This window comes from Pantherophis guttatus, chromosome 8, assembly GCF_059756535.1.
Source record: "Pantherophis guttatus breed Tessera chromosome 8, ASM5975653v1, whole genome shotgun sequence".
Taxonomy (NCBI): Eukaryota; Metazoa; Chordata; class Lepidosauria; order Squamata; family Colubridae; genus Pantherophis; species Pantherophis guttatus.
Window position 1 is genome coordinate 47,329,198 of NC_142070.1, and position 17,543 is coordinate 47,346,740.

General features: G+C 35.2%; 1 pseudogene; it reads right to left on the minus strand.

The window, feature by feature from the left end:
* Positions 1–9,000: 9,000 nt before the first annotated feature.
* On the minus strand, positions 9,001–16,814 carry LOC148112622 (uncharacterized; annotated as a pseudogene).
* Positions 16,815–17,543: the final 729 nt, after the last annotated feature.

The window sequence follows — 17,543 nt, forward strand, 5'->3', positions numbered from 1 at the left end:
TATCCTGACCTTAGAAGTTCTAAATAGAAATATTAGATGTAATGATGAGATAAAAGGGATAAAAATTAAAAAAAGAGGAGTACAAATTTCAAGCGTTTGCAGATGATTTGGTATTCATTATAGAGGAACCATAAACAACAGGCCCTAAATTATTAGAACAGATAGAAGGATATGAAAAAGTTTCTGGCTTGAAAATAAATAAAGATAAAACAAAAATTTTGGTGAAAAACACAACAGAAAAACAAAACAGAAAGATAAAAGAAAATTTAGATATACAAGTGGTGAAAAAAGTTAAATACCTGGCAGTATATTTAACCTCAAGATGTGCAACAATAAAAGAAGAAAATTATTATAAATTAAAGCAACAAATTGAAAAAGATTTGGAAAAATGAAAGAATCTTCAACTATCATTGATGGGACAGATTGCATTGATAAAGCTGAATATATTACCAAGATTTCTATTCTTATTCCTAACTGTGCCAATAAAAATTGAAAAGACTTACTTTCAATATCTTAATAAGATAATGAGAAAATTTATATGGCAAGGCAAAAAAGCAAGAATAAGTATAAAAATACTGCAAGACATGAGACTACGAGGGGGATTTGGTTTACCAAATTGGGGACTGTATTATCAGGGTTCCAAACTATGATTTCCCAAGCACTGACATGAATGAGTAGGAAAGAACCTGTCAGAAATAGTAGATTGACTTTTCACCCAGTTCTTTCCCCCTGGCAGATAACATCACCTAGGTGATGAGAGGAGGGGGGAAATTCCTGTGACTTGTAGTAACTGAAATGAAAGATGGACTTGGAAGGTGGCCAATGAGACACTGAGATTTGAGGAATGGAAAGGGAGGGGTTTGGGATCGGAGGATCAGTTTCAGCTGCAAATGAGTTCAGGAATGGATTGTTATTCTTCAATAAATAAGAGATTTCATCAAAGATTTTGTGTTTGAGAATGAAATTTATTTGAGATAACATCGGAACCTGACACAAGTAGCAATATTGACATGGTTGAAGGAATGGATTGAACTAAGGAATACAAGGTTGTTAATATTGGAAGGGCATGATCTACAACTGGGATGGCATGCTTTTTTGTGGTATGGAAGAAATAAGACTCACAGGAACAGAAGAAAATTTAATAATTTTTTTTTATAATTTCTTGCTGTACATTGAATTGGAGGAAGAGCAAGTAAAAGAAACAATAATAGCTTGGGGAAGAAACTTTGGATATTCAATTGATCTTGAAAAATGGCAACAACTATGAGAAAGGAATTATAAATTAACGATGTCCACTGCATATAAGGAAAATCAATATAAAATGTTTTATAGATGGCATATGCCACCGGAGAAGTTAGCAAAAATGTTTAAAGACAAATCAGCTAAATGTTGGAAACGTCACCAATACCAGGATCTTACCATATGTGGTGGACATATTATTGGAATAAAATCAAAACTTGGTTGGAAGAAATAATACAGCAATGTATTGAACTTAAACCAGAGTTGTTCCTATTGGGTATCCTCCCTGAAAAAAATTAGGAAGGAAAATATTTACTTGATCATACATATAATAACAGCAGCTAGAATTGTTTATGCTCAAAATTGGAAAGTAGAGAAAATACCTTTAGAAGAAGAAGTAATAATTTTTTTTTTTTAGATTGTGCAGAAATGAATAGATTAACTTTGATGATTAAAGATAGGGGAGTCAGAATATTTTAAGATATGGAATAACTTTTATCGTTGGTTGGAAAAGAGATAGAAATGATTAATTTTATAATTTTGTATAAAAATTCAATGATTAGAATATTGTTTTAGCAATGAATTGTTATAAGAGTTTGGATCAAACCCTTATAACCGAAGATAGAAAAAACCTATGGAAGAAGAAGAATTTTGGAAGATAACACCGAGGTGTCACAGGAAAGGGATGCCTGATGTATTAAATTTTTTTTGTCTTATTTTTTTTTTTAAAAAAAAGAATAAAAATGTTTGGTTTAATTCTTTTACAAAATAATAAGAACAAAAAAATCCTTCTAAATTTTGAAAACATTTGAATATTTTAATTCTTGGAAGAACTTCCCAAATTTTTAAAATATTTGAATACAACTTTTAAAATTTAAATAAATTTAAGTAAAAATTAAAAAATAGATTTTTAAATGAACTTTCAGAATTTTTAAATGTTTAATTTAGAATGTTTTAAAAAATTAGGAATCTTAAAAAATACTTTTGATCATTCTGTAAACTGTTAAAATTGTTAATTCTTAAATGAACTAGTGAAAATACATAATCATGGAACTAGAGACTGACACTATTGTGATTTGCAAAGTATGTCCCATGTGTGTACTTATGCCCATGGAGGATCCAAATTACACATGTATCAAATGTAGACCATCTCTACATTTACATGTAGACCATCTTATGAGAATATATCATATCAATATCTTATTCTCAAAATCCTAAAGAATCACTTGTAACTATGTTATGGTCTGGAATTTTTATTCCAAGTCTAGCAACCCTAATAAAAGAAAATAGCTAGTTGTGAATGTCTATTCAGTCTGCTGGACTAGTTTATTTGAGTAAAATAACTAAAGTATTGTAAGTGTTTGATTCATACACTTTTTTCTCTGCTACTGCTAAGTTTAACACTGTGTGTAATGTTCTATATGGATGAATTTTTATTGAATCCCAACTATAAAACATGATGGATTTCTGACACAAGGAAGAAGAGAAGAATGTAATTGTAGTATCTAATTACATGAGGCTGATGCCTGAGGTGATCCAACAGTTTAGAATGAGGAATTATCAATATGGTCCTGGTACACAGGTTTATATCTTTTCTCCCACCCCAAGCTGTCTCAGTGATGTCGTAGATGTCCTTTCGCTGTGCCTGGACCACAATGGATTTTAGCTCAATCTAATTTTTTCCAATCTGATTTGCCAGGATGGAAATGCTCTGGGTCCCGTCAGCCAAGTAGTGTAGGTTGGCAAGGACCAGGAGGCATGTCTTCTGTACCATAGCCCTTGCCATCTGAAGCATCCTCCCTCCTGTATTTAGAATGGTCTTGACCTTGCTGGCCTTTTAGAAGGTTTTGAAGACTTGTATCCAGGCACAGGATCTCTATTTACTGGTTATTTTGACACCAATGGATTATAATATCTCTTGTATTTATTTTATTTTTGGATTGTGTTTTAATTGTTAATTGTTTTTATGAGTTCACTGACCAGAGTTACTGGTTTGAGATGAGAAGCTATACAAATTGAATAAATAAATAGTTTAGCTTAAGTCTGTAAACTAATGTGAATTAGATGTTTAAATTGTAAATTTACAATCAAGCAAATGTCAATTGATGTGGTTTTCTGCAAAAATATTACTCCAAATATGATTAAATCTACATTTTAAAACAAAAGTAAAGTTGCCTCAGACCAGAATCTCATTAACAAGATTCTAATAATGGTTTTCTCTTCAATAAATGCATCCAGAACTTTACAATAACACAAATATATTTCATAATGTCCAATTAATTGAATGTATGCCTGCATCATGATTCTTTGCCTTGTTCATAGTCCTATAACTCTGTGATGACAATATGTTATATTATTGAAATAGGTATGTATTATGATTGTTTAATTGTCCAAGTATTTTAAGTAGTATATTTTAATCTACCATTTCCATTCCATGCAGAATTTTGGAAATTCAGTGCCAATATAGCTAATTATAGGTAACTATAGAGGTGTTCCAGTATCTCCAGGATTTTATTTTTCTAGTGTATATATAAGAAAACAATATATATTTTGAGAAAGGAAAAAAAAACATGAATATAAGAATCAAAGGAGTCTCATAAAGACCACTTTGGACAATTAAAACTGCTCTGCATAGTGTTTTCTTTATCTCAGGTATTCCATAAAATTTTTGCTATCCATTGAACATAGTATGAATAATTCCTGAAGATCAGCATAAAGTTATCCAGCACAGGTGTTTCTGTAATTATGATATATGATGAAAATCCATGGTGTTCAATGGCCCTCACAATCATACTTCCACCTCATCAGTTACATGTCAGTTTAACCCTGTCGTGTGTCCTAAATCTTCATTTTACTAGCGAAATGCAGATTTGAACAGAGCACATTGCAGCTGCAGTCTCTCATGCAAAACCACTGTTATATGTGTGGAGTATGTGTGTGTGTGTGTGTGTGTGTGTGTGTGTGTGTACAGTAAATGGGAAATCACAGCTTTTTGTGATTACAAAAACCTGGTATTGTAAATATTTTATTGAATCTCCACTATAAGGGAACTTAATTTTGTCCTATAGAGCAACTGCGGTTGACCTAACCTAGTTAAATCACTTCCTTTGTTAAAGTAGAAATAATCTTCCAGTTAAACTATGTTTTATTATTGAAGGAACTAATAGGGCCAATGAATATAAAGATGCTTGAATACCATTGATATATTTTTCCTCCCTTTGTTTCCTTTATTGTATTATTTAGCAGTGTAAGTTTGTTTATACCATGCTTGCTTATTTTCTCAGGGGTTTACAAATAACAATTACAGGTAATCCTTAATTTATGACCACAATTGAGCCCAAAGTTTCTGTTGCTAAGTGAGTTTTGTCTCATTTTATGACTTTTTTGCCATTGTTGTTAAGTGAATCATTGGTGTTGTTAAGTTAGTAATAGTTTGCTTGTCAGAAGTTCACAGAAGATAATTACATGCATATGAATTACATGAACATGCAACCATGATAAATATGAGTCAATTGCCAAACATCTGAATTTTGATCATGTGACCATGGGAATTTTGCAATGGTCATAAAGTATGAAAAACAGTCATAACTCACTTTTTTCAGTGCCATTGTAACTTTGAACAGTTACTAAATGATCCGTTGTAAGTCAAGGACTATCTATATTTATAATCTTATGTGTCATCATAATACTTTTCTTGAGCAATGATGAGTAGAACATTGGGCAATTTGTACTGGATGTAGCTGTAATAGTTGTATCAGGTCTGCCACCACACAACTTCAGCTTTGCTTTGCTTTGATGGCATCCTGCCATAAAAAGAGAGGAGAGAATGGGGAGAAAATGCTGAGAAGGGGATGACATGAACCAGAGGTGCCAACTCAAAAAATGAGAGTGTTCCAAGGACATAAGTGTGAGAATGGAATAGAGATGCCTAACATTGGGACTGTACCAATAGAATTTGAATTCTATTAACTAGATTATCAAGGAGGGAAGACCTGGGAGGATCTGATATTTTCCTAGATCTGGGAAAATCACTGGATTTACACAGGAATATTCAGATCTGGCTTTGCTTACGCTGTAACCACTTGGCTTTAGCAAAAGTATACATTTTCTTTATTAATGGAGTCAAGGGTCTTTCTTTCATAAATGACCAAGCTGTGACAGGGCTGACAAGTTAGTAGTTTTCATCTTTTCATTTTCTGTGTATACCTGCAGAGTAAATTTTCTTTTAGTGTATAACTAATGATGATTCTTACTCATCAAATTTCATAGAAATAATAATACCAGATGATAACATTGCAGAGTTGAATTGAATATTTGCCATTCTTTTCAGGGCTTTCTAAATACTGTATATTGTAAATACCCATTAGGATGAAAACCTAATCAGAATTCTGCTTGGATGCTCTTTAACAACTATGTAAAATCACAAGCTAAGTTCCTTGTATGGTGTATATTGCACTGTGTCCACTATGAATCAATCCTGCATGAAAATACAGTTTTTCCATTATTTTAGTTTTGTTAAACCTATTATTTCTAAATTCTTAATTCATATGTTCACTCACATCCAATTAGCTGTTGCAATCTGATGAGAAAAGTTAATTGGTAGACAAGTTCAAGATTCAGAGTAATACTCTTTTAAAAAAATACAAATCAATTAAACAATTCCATAAAACCAAAGTGTCAATAACAAAAAACAAAAATAAACAAATAAAAAAGCAAAACCTCAGATTAGTACACAAGAGGTATCCTGCTATATACAGGAACAGGGAATGAAAAAGAAAACCAAGAGAAACAAAAGTAATCAAGAGAAATAGAGGAAACATGAATATATAAAAATTGCAATACACTTTCAGCAATAAAGCATTGAGAGTTGTATTTGTTTGATTGGATTTTAATTCTTTAAAATGAATCCTAAAAAGGATGCTTATGTAAAATCTGTAGGAACATTGGTCACATAGAGAAAATATTGCAATTCCTACTGTTCTACAGGAATCCTGTAAGCAAATCTGCTCAATAAAGGAGTTCTATGCATTGAATTTTCTTATGGTCTTTCTCCCCTACAGATAATTTTTTAAAATTAAAAAATATATCCTTTTTCATAAAAAGCAAGCCTGTTTTGATAGCAGAATTTCAACATTTTCTTTACTGCAAACAGTATCCATTTCAGTCTTTTTTGACTTGCAGCTATCCTGAAAGATAGACATGTATAATGAATAGATAAGAATACTAAAACAGCAGTATACTTTGAATTGAACATTTCTTTTTAGCTTTCATTTTGTTTTATCTAGGCAGTGACCAAGTGTTATGTTTCTTAATAACTTAGAATGCTAGGTAAACAGGCTGAGGAGAGTTTCACGTGAGAACTACAGGTGGGCAGAGGAGTGCCATAGGTCCCATAACAGGACATTTGGTGAATTTAACTTTTTACCACAGTTTAATAACATTTTAAGGGTTTCTCTAGCGCCATCCAACTCTACTCAACTTTGCATACATACTACATTCACATGCTATTTCAGGATTTATAACATTTTTTTTCAAGTCATAATCACCTTTACACCTAAACTAAACCACATGCTCATGCTAAACCACAGCAAGCAAGTTTCAGTAAGAAAGTGTAACTTTCTTTGGATTACAAATCTTAGAATTTTTTCTTTAAAAACCAACTGTTTTATCTTCAATCCTGATTTTTTTTATTAGAACAATCATAATAAAACTGAAAAAGATTGTTCTAATATAAGAAAGAGATGCTATGTTGCATGAGGTTTAAAGTACTTCTGAATCATTTTCAACAGTATGCATAGTCTTCATACCATATTTTCCCGAAAATAGGACATGTCCCGAAATAATAAGGCCAAGCCTGATATTTGGGGTGGGCCCCAAAATCAACCCCCCCTCTCTCACACACACACATGCACACACAGGTCTAGGTGCCGCATCTGCATAGCCCACGCTACAGAGCACCCACAGCGCCACAGCAGCCAGAGCGCACCGGCTTCACCCACATCAACGTGGTGAGGTCTGGGAGGCACGTGGGAAGAGGGAGACAGGCACTTGTGTGGCTTGGTGCCTTCGGGCCGCTCACGTTCTACACACACACACACACACACACACACCCATGGGAGGGGAGGGGCTTGATGGCGGCACGCAAAGGGAGCTTCTCTCTGCTGGACTTCCAACTGTGAGTGCGCAGGCCATCTGGGTTCCCCTTCACCCCCAAAATAGTAAGACCCCCCAATAATAAGGCCAAGCCCTTATTTCGGGGTTCAAAAGAAAATAAGACCCTGTCTTATTTTTGGGGAAACACGGTAATAAGCATATGTTCTCTAGATTCAAGGTCTATCTGCTTTTACATACGGAATACATAGAGGTATGAAACCTGTGGATCCAATGGAATTCAATGCAGCAAACTTTGGAATTAATGTTATTCAATAATCAGGCTTCTAGGTTATGAATGCAAACTCTTGGGAACTTCAAAGTAGTTTATGAAGTATCCTGAGAACATGATGTTCATGATGTTCAAAGACAAATTCCAGTTATGTGCCTGGAGGCCCTTGGGCATACCTGAATGAGATTTCCAGATTGTGATCAATATGGTCAACTTTAATCATACATTCCTATTGAAGGCGTTCTCTGTTGGGATAATATTGGACACATTATAAAGTTTTTTGCAGAAAAATCCTACTTATTTGTTGAATTCAAATTTAATATATATAATAATATTTAATCCCTTTTAATATGATCTAATTAATTTTCTGCTCTTGCTCTTCACTGTTGTTTTGAAATTATAAGATGACATTTTATCATCACTATCTGTTTTAAGATTAAAAGATGATATGGTTTTAGAAATCAATATTGCTTTGGGGAGTTTAGATATGCTTTTATAATATCTCACTGCACAGAATATATGAGAATGGCCACAGAAGAACTCTCTTTAATCTTCACACTAGGTTATGTCTTTGATCATCTATTAACTGAGACTATAGTATATTAACTTTCAGCTGAGTCAAGATAAAAGGCTTCTATAAGAGAAAAGTTTTCTTCTTTGCTATTCAGCACTCTTAGATATTAACACGCAATATATAAACTGTATGTACATATAAACAATTTAAGCTCCAGAGAACAAACTTTCAAATATTTTTTTCTCCACAGTTTTATCATGTCTGATATATTACTACAACTTCACGTCATGTGAAGTGTAAACAACAGCAAACAATAAATACTAATGAGTAAATGCAGAAGCCATAGCAGGTAATTTTTTCCCAAAAACACTGGCAGAGGTATGATTTCAGAGTAGGATCAGAGAAGAGTTGAACCCAAGACACTCTTTAGTTTGTTATCTCCAAAGTTTATTGAAGTCAGGGACAGAATAATGTCACTTTTTTGAGATGGTGATGCCAAGCTGCAGTAAAATTAAAGCATGGTATTAGGTATTACTAAGTATGTTGTTTATTGTTGTTGTTCTGTTCAATCATGTCCAATTCTCAAACACTATGTGGACAAGTCCCTGCAAGTCTCTTCCTTTCAGCTGTCTTTGTGTCCAAGGTGGGACTAGAATTCACAATCTCCCAGTGCTTACTTTAACCATTACACTAAATTGGCTCTCTGAGTACATATAATTGTATTTTGTATTTATTAGTTTGTCAAACATGTATAAGATAGCAGGTATAAATATAAACATGGATATGAACGAGAGAAATGAATACAAATAAATGGGGACAAGGGACAGGGATGGTAGGCACACTGGTGTGCTTATGCGTGCCACCTTTACAAATCTCTTAGGAATGGGGTGAGGTCCATGGTAGACAGTTGAAGGTTGAAGCTGTGAGGGTTAGAGGATGTAACAACAGACTCAGATAGAGCATACCAGGCATTGACCACTCTGTTGCTGAAGTCGTATTTTCTGCAACCGAGTTTGGAGTGGTTTACCTTGAGTTTGTACCGATTGTTTGCCTGTGTATTATTGAGGTTGAAGCTGAAGAAGTCGTTGACAGGTAAGACATTGTAGCAGATAATTTTGTGTACTGTGCTTAGATCATAGCACAGACAGCACAGTTCCAGATTGTCCAAGCCCAAAATTTCAAGTCTGGTGGCATAGGGAATTCTATTGTGAGTAGAGGAGTGGAGTACTCTTCTTGTGAAGTACCTCTGGACCCACTCAATCGTATTAATGTCTGATATACAGTGTGGATTCAAGGCAGATGAGCTGTATTCGAGAATTGGTCTGGCAAAGGTTTTGTATGTTCTATTTAGCAATACAATGTTACCAGAGAAGAAGCTTCGCAAAATTATGTTAACAACTCTTAATGCCTTTTTGGCAATGCTGTTACATTGGGCTCTGGGGCTTAGATTATTTGAGATGAGTATTCCTAGGTCCTTGACAGAGTGGGGGTCATCTACAAGGTAGTTTCCGTCCAACTTGTATTTTGTGTTCTGATTTTTATTGCCAATGTTTAGGACAGATCATTTATTAGTCAAGATTTGGAGTTGCCAATTCCGCGACCATTTGGACACATGGTCAAGGTCGCTTTGTAGGGTAGCGATATTGTCAGTGGTGTTGAATAATTTTACATCATCAGCGAAGAGGACGCAGCTGCTTTTAATATGATCACATAGTATAAGTCTTTATACATATAACATATGTGTGTGTGTGTGTGTGTTTATATATATAACACATATATAAGAGTTCATTATTTTATTTCTCAACTTCTTTGATATTTGCTATCACAAATCTGAAAGCACCAAAAAGTAGTGCTAATGTAATGTTAACATAATACTATGTTTCTAACTTTACTGTTAATGAACATATATGGAGCAATACATAATCTCACATTTTCTCCAGGAAATCAAAGCTTTACGTGGCCTTTTTAAAATTTTTATCTGAATTCAATACTAGGCAACAAGTTCAACTAGGAGGGAATGATCTAGTAAACAACCATTGAACTATATGGCTATCTGGAATTTTAAACTTAGGCCATTCCAGTTCAAATTCCTATTACATCATACTGACTCTCACGTTAATGGAAAAGGATAGGGCATATTTATACAGGAATAAGTCTCCTGAATTCTCTCAAGCATACAAATGCAGCCAAAGTTAAAAGTAGTGTCAACATAACTGATTTTACTAGTTACTTATAATACAATTTGAAGTGAGAAAATTAACAGAGATTTTCACATATTTTGACTAATATGACTTTTCTTCAGAAGCAAGTAAATAAACAGTACTTTTCATATAATAACTATGTGAGACATTTTATCAGGGAACATACAAACTGGATTTAGCAGGGTCTTGAAAATATTGATTCAGTTGCTAATATAGAAACAAATGGAGGTGCAAAATGAGCTATGCTCTGTTTTTCATGTACCTATGATGCATCTAATTTGCTTCTACAACTTCTTCAAGATGAAAAATACTTGAATAGAGCTCTACACAATATTACATATATGTAAAACTGGATTTCAGTCTCAATTACTGTACATATATACATAGATTTCCTAAAATATTTAATATGCATCTCATATACTATCTAAAACTATTGTACTTTTATTTAGTATTAGGTAACATTTTTACATCTTTGAATATCTGTAGGGCAAATTGTATACATTTTGGAGACGTGAGAATAGTAGTTTGCTTAATGAATTGTAATCTAAGATAAGATGAAAAAATATATGCAAGAAGAGATGTATTTTGCTTTTACTGTTCACTTCCACCTAAATAGCTGTGATTACTGAAAAGTCAAACCACATTCTGCTCTAATTTGGATTGTTTTACACTTGATGTAGTATACTACCAGAGCTAGAAAGAGAGCTGTACATAATCATTTCAACTTCTTCCCTCAAGACAATGCTACAGGGCATTGCATGCCAAAACAACTAAATACAAGGACAGTTCTTTCTCCCATACCATCACTCTACTAAACAAATTTTTCCCACAATACTGTCTGTGCTCTGGGCTGTCAAACCACTTAGTAGGGCTGTATTACTGTTATCCTTCTCATCTTTCCTAATACCTATTTCCTTAGTTTCTTATGACTGTAACTTTGTAATTTGTATCTTATGAATTATGTTGATTGTTTTTATTTAGTATCCTATTATGATTTATACTGACTGCTTATTTAGTATCCTATGACTCACTGAGTGTTGTATCTTATGATTTATGATGATCGTATTTTATGATTATGATCATGATTTATTACTTGTTGCTTATATGTACACTAGGAACTTATGCACCAAAGACAAATTCCTTCTGTGTCACTCTTGGCCAATAAAGAATTCTGTTCTGTTCTGTTCTGTTCTGTTCTGTTCTAGTCATGTAGTAATTTACTATGACATTAAAAAGAAATCATTGTGTTTATGCAATGAACCATGGAACATTCTTCATTACTTTTTTAAGATTATAGTCAAATATGTTCAGAGTTGGCCTCCCAGACAAAATGTTAAGCATTAGGAATTATTCTCCACTGGAATCAATGTCACATAAGTACTTCCTGCTAACTGTTACTATTTATATTTATTTATTTATTTTTTATATTTTTTTATCAAGCATGTATTAGATAACAGATATAAGTATAAACATAATTATGAATACATGAAATGGATATGAATAAAAGGGAACATTAGGATAGGGACGATAGGCACGGTGGTGTGCTTATGCACATACATGCAATATTAAGTTTATAATGACAGTCAGTACAGTTGGATATGGTAGTTTTAAGTATAAGCATGCCAGTGGAAGTGATATTAAAAAAAATAATTTTAAATTTAAATATAAATAAAATTTAGATTTCAACATATAAAAAAATAAGAAAAAAACAACCTGTACACTAATGAGAGAAGATGGCAAGGACATAATGGGCAGTAGACAGAAAGCAGAACTACTTAATTCATTATTTGCATCTATCTTCATGTAAAAAAATAATGCAGCCCAACTTACCAAAAACATAATCATAAAAGACTAAGAATGCAAATTAAAATAAGAAAGAAAATTATAAGAGAACACCTGTTCACTCTAGATGAGTTCAAATCATTGGTACCTGATAGAATACATCTCAGAGTTCGGAAGTCGCTGGTAGATATGATCTAGGAACCATTGAACCATAACTTTCAAAGATCCTGGAGCATCAGGGAACTACCAGAAAAGGTAGAGCTGATTGGTTCCCATATTCAAAAAATGGTTCCCATCTTCAAAAAACGAAAAACAAAACAAAATCCAGATACAGGAAACTATGGGTCAATCAGCCTAACATCAATACCTGGGAAGATCCTGGAAAAGATAATCAAGCAACAGATCTGCAAACATCTAGAAGCAAGCAAAGTTATAACCAGAAGCCAACACAGGTCTATCAAAAATGGATCATGTCAAACAAATCTTATTTCATTGTTTGATAAAGTGACTAAATACAATATGTGGCCCATGCAGTGGACATAGTGGACATTAAACAACTTATGATTAATGATTAAAACTATGATTTATGATCTTTGACCTATTACTTGCTGTTTATATGTACACTGTGCACTGTACACTGTACACTGTGAGCTTACACCATAGACAAATTCCTTGAGTGTCCAATCACACTTCGCCAATATAGAATTCTATTCTATTCTATTCTATTCTATTCTATTCTATTCTATTCTATTCTATTCTATTCTATTCTATTCTGATTTCAATAAGGCACTTGACAAAATAGACCACAATCTGCTTCTTGGTAAGCTAAAAAAAATAGACAGCATCATCACCAGATGGATTTGTAACTGACTGACAAACCACATGCAATATGTAGTCCTTAATGTAACTACATGGAAGGAAGGAAGCAGTGGGGTATTCCAAGGTTCCATTTTAGGCCCAGAACTCTTCAATATATTTATAAATGATTTAGATGAGGGAATAGAAGGGGAACTCATCAAATTTGCAGATGACACTAAGCTGGCAGTAATAGTCAACCCCCAGAAGATAGGCTCAAAATTCAAAAGGATCTTGACAGACTTGAACACTGGGCCCTAGCTAGATGAAACTTCGCTTAATGGCAGTAACTGTAAAAGAGATGTTGGAATCCTAGTAGACAATCACTTAAATATGAACCAGACATGTATGGCAGCAGCCAAAAAAGCCAATACAACTAGGGGTGGGTTCTAAATTTTTTTACAACCGGTTCTGTGGGCATGGCTTATTTTGTGGGCATGGTTTGATGGCCATGTGACTGGATAGGCGTGGTCAACTCAATGTCATTCACGTCAAGGGGAGTCATAGTTTTTTGACCACATTCCTTGTTCCTTCCTCTCAGGCCCAGTTTTGACTCAGTCAGCCTGAGAGAAACATCTCTAGCAGATCTGGTTTTCAGCCATTGTTTGTTTGATTATCTCAGAGTCACTGTGAGTTTTTTGACAAACAATTCTTTAGGATTTAGCAGAGGTACTGGTCTACCAGGCTTTTAACTGCTTGCAGAGCCATACCAGTCTACCCATTTGTTTTTGGAGCGCACTGGTCTACCACCACACTGCCTTTTACCACTGATCAGCTGTAGGGCGGCCCTTTGAAGCACCGCGACAAGAGTTTAAAACAATTTTTTGCTGCTCTGCCATCACTGAAGGCATCGGAAACCGCTTTCAGGCAGCTTGGCCTCAATTGCCGATCTACCACCATTGAGCGGTTTACAAGGAGCAGATCGGTTCTAGCCAATCAGTTGGGAGGCTTCTTGGCTTCTCAATTTAAAGCTACCATGTCTTGGTTTTTTTCCCTCTTCTTTGTCAAGTGAGCCCTGATTTTTTCCTTCTAGCCGATCAGCTGGGACTCAGGAGGCAGTTAATAGATTGGGGGCAGGCCCAGGCAGAGGTAGTATTTACTGGTTCTCCGAACTACTCAAAATTTCCACTACCAGTTTGTTTTTTGTTTTTTCCATATTTTTTTATTATTAACATATATCGAAAAAAAGAAATTAACATACATAACATACATGAATCATAATATATAATATATAACAATATACAGAATTCAAACAATCAACAAGTGCTCCCCCACCCCTCGGGATCATTCCTGATTCCAGAATCTTAAAGCTTCTTCTGGTGGTGGTATCCCTCTTCCTCCAGAAAACACATATATTAGGAACTGTTTCCAGATTCCATTGAAATCGTTTACCTTCATTATGCCCCTCCTTACTTTAATATTGCAAGTCAATTTATCATTTATGGCAATATCCCATACCTCCTTATACCATTCTTCCAAATTATAAACACCTTGTATCTTCCAGTTCCTAGAAATCATTAGCCTTGCTGCGGTCAACAAATTTATTATCAATTCTTTAGTCTCTTTTTTACATTTTATATCTTCCAATAGTGAGAGTAATGCTACCTTTGGTGCCTCTTCTACCTTTATTCCTACAATTTCTTCTATCTCCTTAAGCACCATCTTCCACAATTTTTGCACAAATTTACAATCCCACCACATATGTAAATATGTTCCTTTTTCCCCACAACCTCTCCAACAGTTATCTGAATAGTGCTGATTCATATTGCTTAGTCTAACCGGAGTTAAGTACCACCTCCATACCATTTTGTGGTAATTCTCTTTTATTCTTACTGACATATTTCTCAACACTCTTTGTTGCCAAATTCTGTCCCAACTCTGTTGCCCTATTTGTATCTTCAAATCAGTTTCCCATACCATCTTTCCTAAATTTCCCCTCTCCTCTTCCTCCAACAATATTTTATAGATTCCGCTCATTAAGTCTTTTATCCCTTTATTTTCTTCCTTTACAGTTTGATTTTTTTTTCAATTAATTCCTCAAACCTTGTTAACTCTCTACACTCTCCATTTTCTCTTATCCAATTTTTAGTCCATTGTTCCACTTGGCTATAATTTAACCAAGACAACCGTCTAAATTCTAGGAGGTTCCTCCTAGAAGCTCTTCCAATTCCACATGTGTCCTCATTCCTCCTAACCATTCTCTTAATTTCATTTTATTTTTCTCTTTTAAAATTTCATTCACTTTATTCTTCAAATTCCCTGGGAACTTTTCCAAAATTACTACTGGTGATAATGGAAAGTTTTTCAGAAGCAACCTCCCTTTATATTTACTCCAAATTTCCCAATGAAACTTCAGAAGAGGATTGCTTATGCTCTCAGCCCATTTCTTTCCACCTTCCATAAAAATATATTTTCCAACTTCCATTCTAATTTGGTTTTAATTTTAGATTTATCTTCCAACCATTCCAATTCCCCTATCCTTAAAATTGCCACTATAACATGTCTAAGCCTGTTAGCGACATAATATAATTTAATATTTGGGAGTCCTAAACCCCTTTTCTTTGGCTTAGATACCACTTATTTTTATTTATCCTCGCTTTCTTATTCCCATTACAATAGTTGTTCAGTATATTCTGCCAACTCTTTAACTCTAATTCTGATATTTTTATTGGTAGCATCCTAAAAGCAAAATTGATCTTTGCTAAAATCTTCATTTTTACTAAGGCAATTCTTCCAAACCATGATAAATTCAACCTTTTATATTTATTCAAACTTTCCAAAATCTCCTTCTTTAAGCTGCCTAGATTTTCCTTTTCTAACTTTTCCAATTTTTTTGTAATTCTAACTCCCAGGTATTTAATATGATATTTAATTCTCATTTCGCTTTGCTTCCCTTCCCAATCCTTGTCTTTCCTATTAGTGTAATTAAACAGCATCAACTCTGATTTTGATCAATTTATTCTTAATCCAGTTATTTCTTCAAATTCTTTTAGATGCCATCCAATTCTTTCCATCTTCTCCACTATATTCTTAACTGTTAACAATGTATCATCAGCAAACATATTTAGTTTTATTTTACCTATCCCTTCTCCAACGCGCAGCTTGGAGAATCCAAAGCTTCGGGTAATTCAATAGTTGAGTAGCCTACACTGAGTGTGTTCCTTTAAATTTTTTCTCTTCAGACACGCCCACTTGCTCAGCAGAGTCCCAGTTTAGTTCACTCAGTTGAGCCTGTGACGCTGTCTGAAATTTTCTCTGGTTATCTACTAAACTACTATTCCTGAAGCTTTGGATTCTTCTAAGTGTTTTTTCTGCATTTTTGGTGGATTTTTCCCTCTTCGTTTGGTTGGCCAGGGGTGAGTTTGCCTGCTGCCTCAGGCAGGCTGTCTGGGACAGTTTACTTCCTACGGGGTGCCTGGCCAATTATCTGAATCCCCATTCCACTTAATAGCTGCTGGCGTGTGGGTAGGTTTCCCGGCCTGCCGGTAATACCACCCCCGCCTTTTTGGACTTTGTTTTTGATCCTAAGCGGCTTGAGATTGTTGCATTGCTCTCAGCGGCACTTTCTCATTAAATTTGAACTGGCCATTGGCGCTTGGATCACTTCTGAGTGATCGTGCGCCTGAGGAGCACAGGGACGGCGCCGCAACCTCCCCTTCCAGATCCTTCGATTGTCAGCCGCAATTTGACACCGCAAGCGGTTTTTCCCTGCTCCGATCATTCCACGCAGTGCTGGAAGTTCTTCTGAGGCTTCGGCTGTGTTCTTCGCGTCGTTGGTTCCTCTCATCGACCTCTCGTTTCTGGGCAGCGGCGCTAGGAGACTTTGACACTTTCGCGCCATTTTCGCCCGCCTCAGCGCTCAGAGCTGCCGTTTGTGACAGCTCGCACCAAATTGCCTGCCCCTCCGGCGAGCCTCATTCAAATCCTCTTCTGAGCCGAACAGTTCGCCTCCACCTGCAGGGAAGACGATAAGGAAGGGAACAACTGGCACGCAAATCAACTATTCTTCTGCAGCCCTCTCCTAGCGCCATTCCCTCCACCCTCGGTGCAAGGAAGTCAACGGCTGCCATTTTCTGCCCAGCAACTGCCTTCGCGCGTGCGCAATTGGCTGCTGGGAGCTGAGAGCTTTCTGCTAGCAATATCTGGCGTCAATGACATTGCCTCCGTGGTGAAACTGTCATAGTTCTGATTTTTTCCCAATTGTTCTCTCTGGACTTACCTACTGTGCTTACCTTAGTTCTTCTGCTGTTGTCTGAGCCTCTTTTCATACCTTTTTTAAAAAAAAAATATTGAAATTAATTAATTAATTAATATTCAGTTATAAAAATTAATTTTAAAAAAAGAAATAATAAAAGAAATCAACCTTGGTCAAGTTATCCCAAACTGTTCTCAATATGGCAGAACGTGAACTCTCTTCTGACCTGGAAGATATTCAGAATTCCCCTGAATGTCACCCAGAGCAGAGCAGGCAGCGTAAGAAGTCTCGCAAACGTTCTTCGCATCCATCATCTGATGCCCCATCTTCTAAGAGGTCCAAATCTACATCCGCTGCAGCTAAGGACGCTTCCAG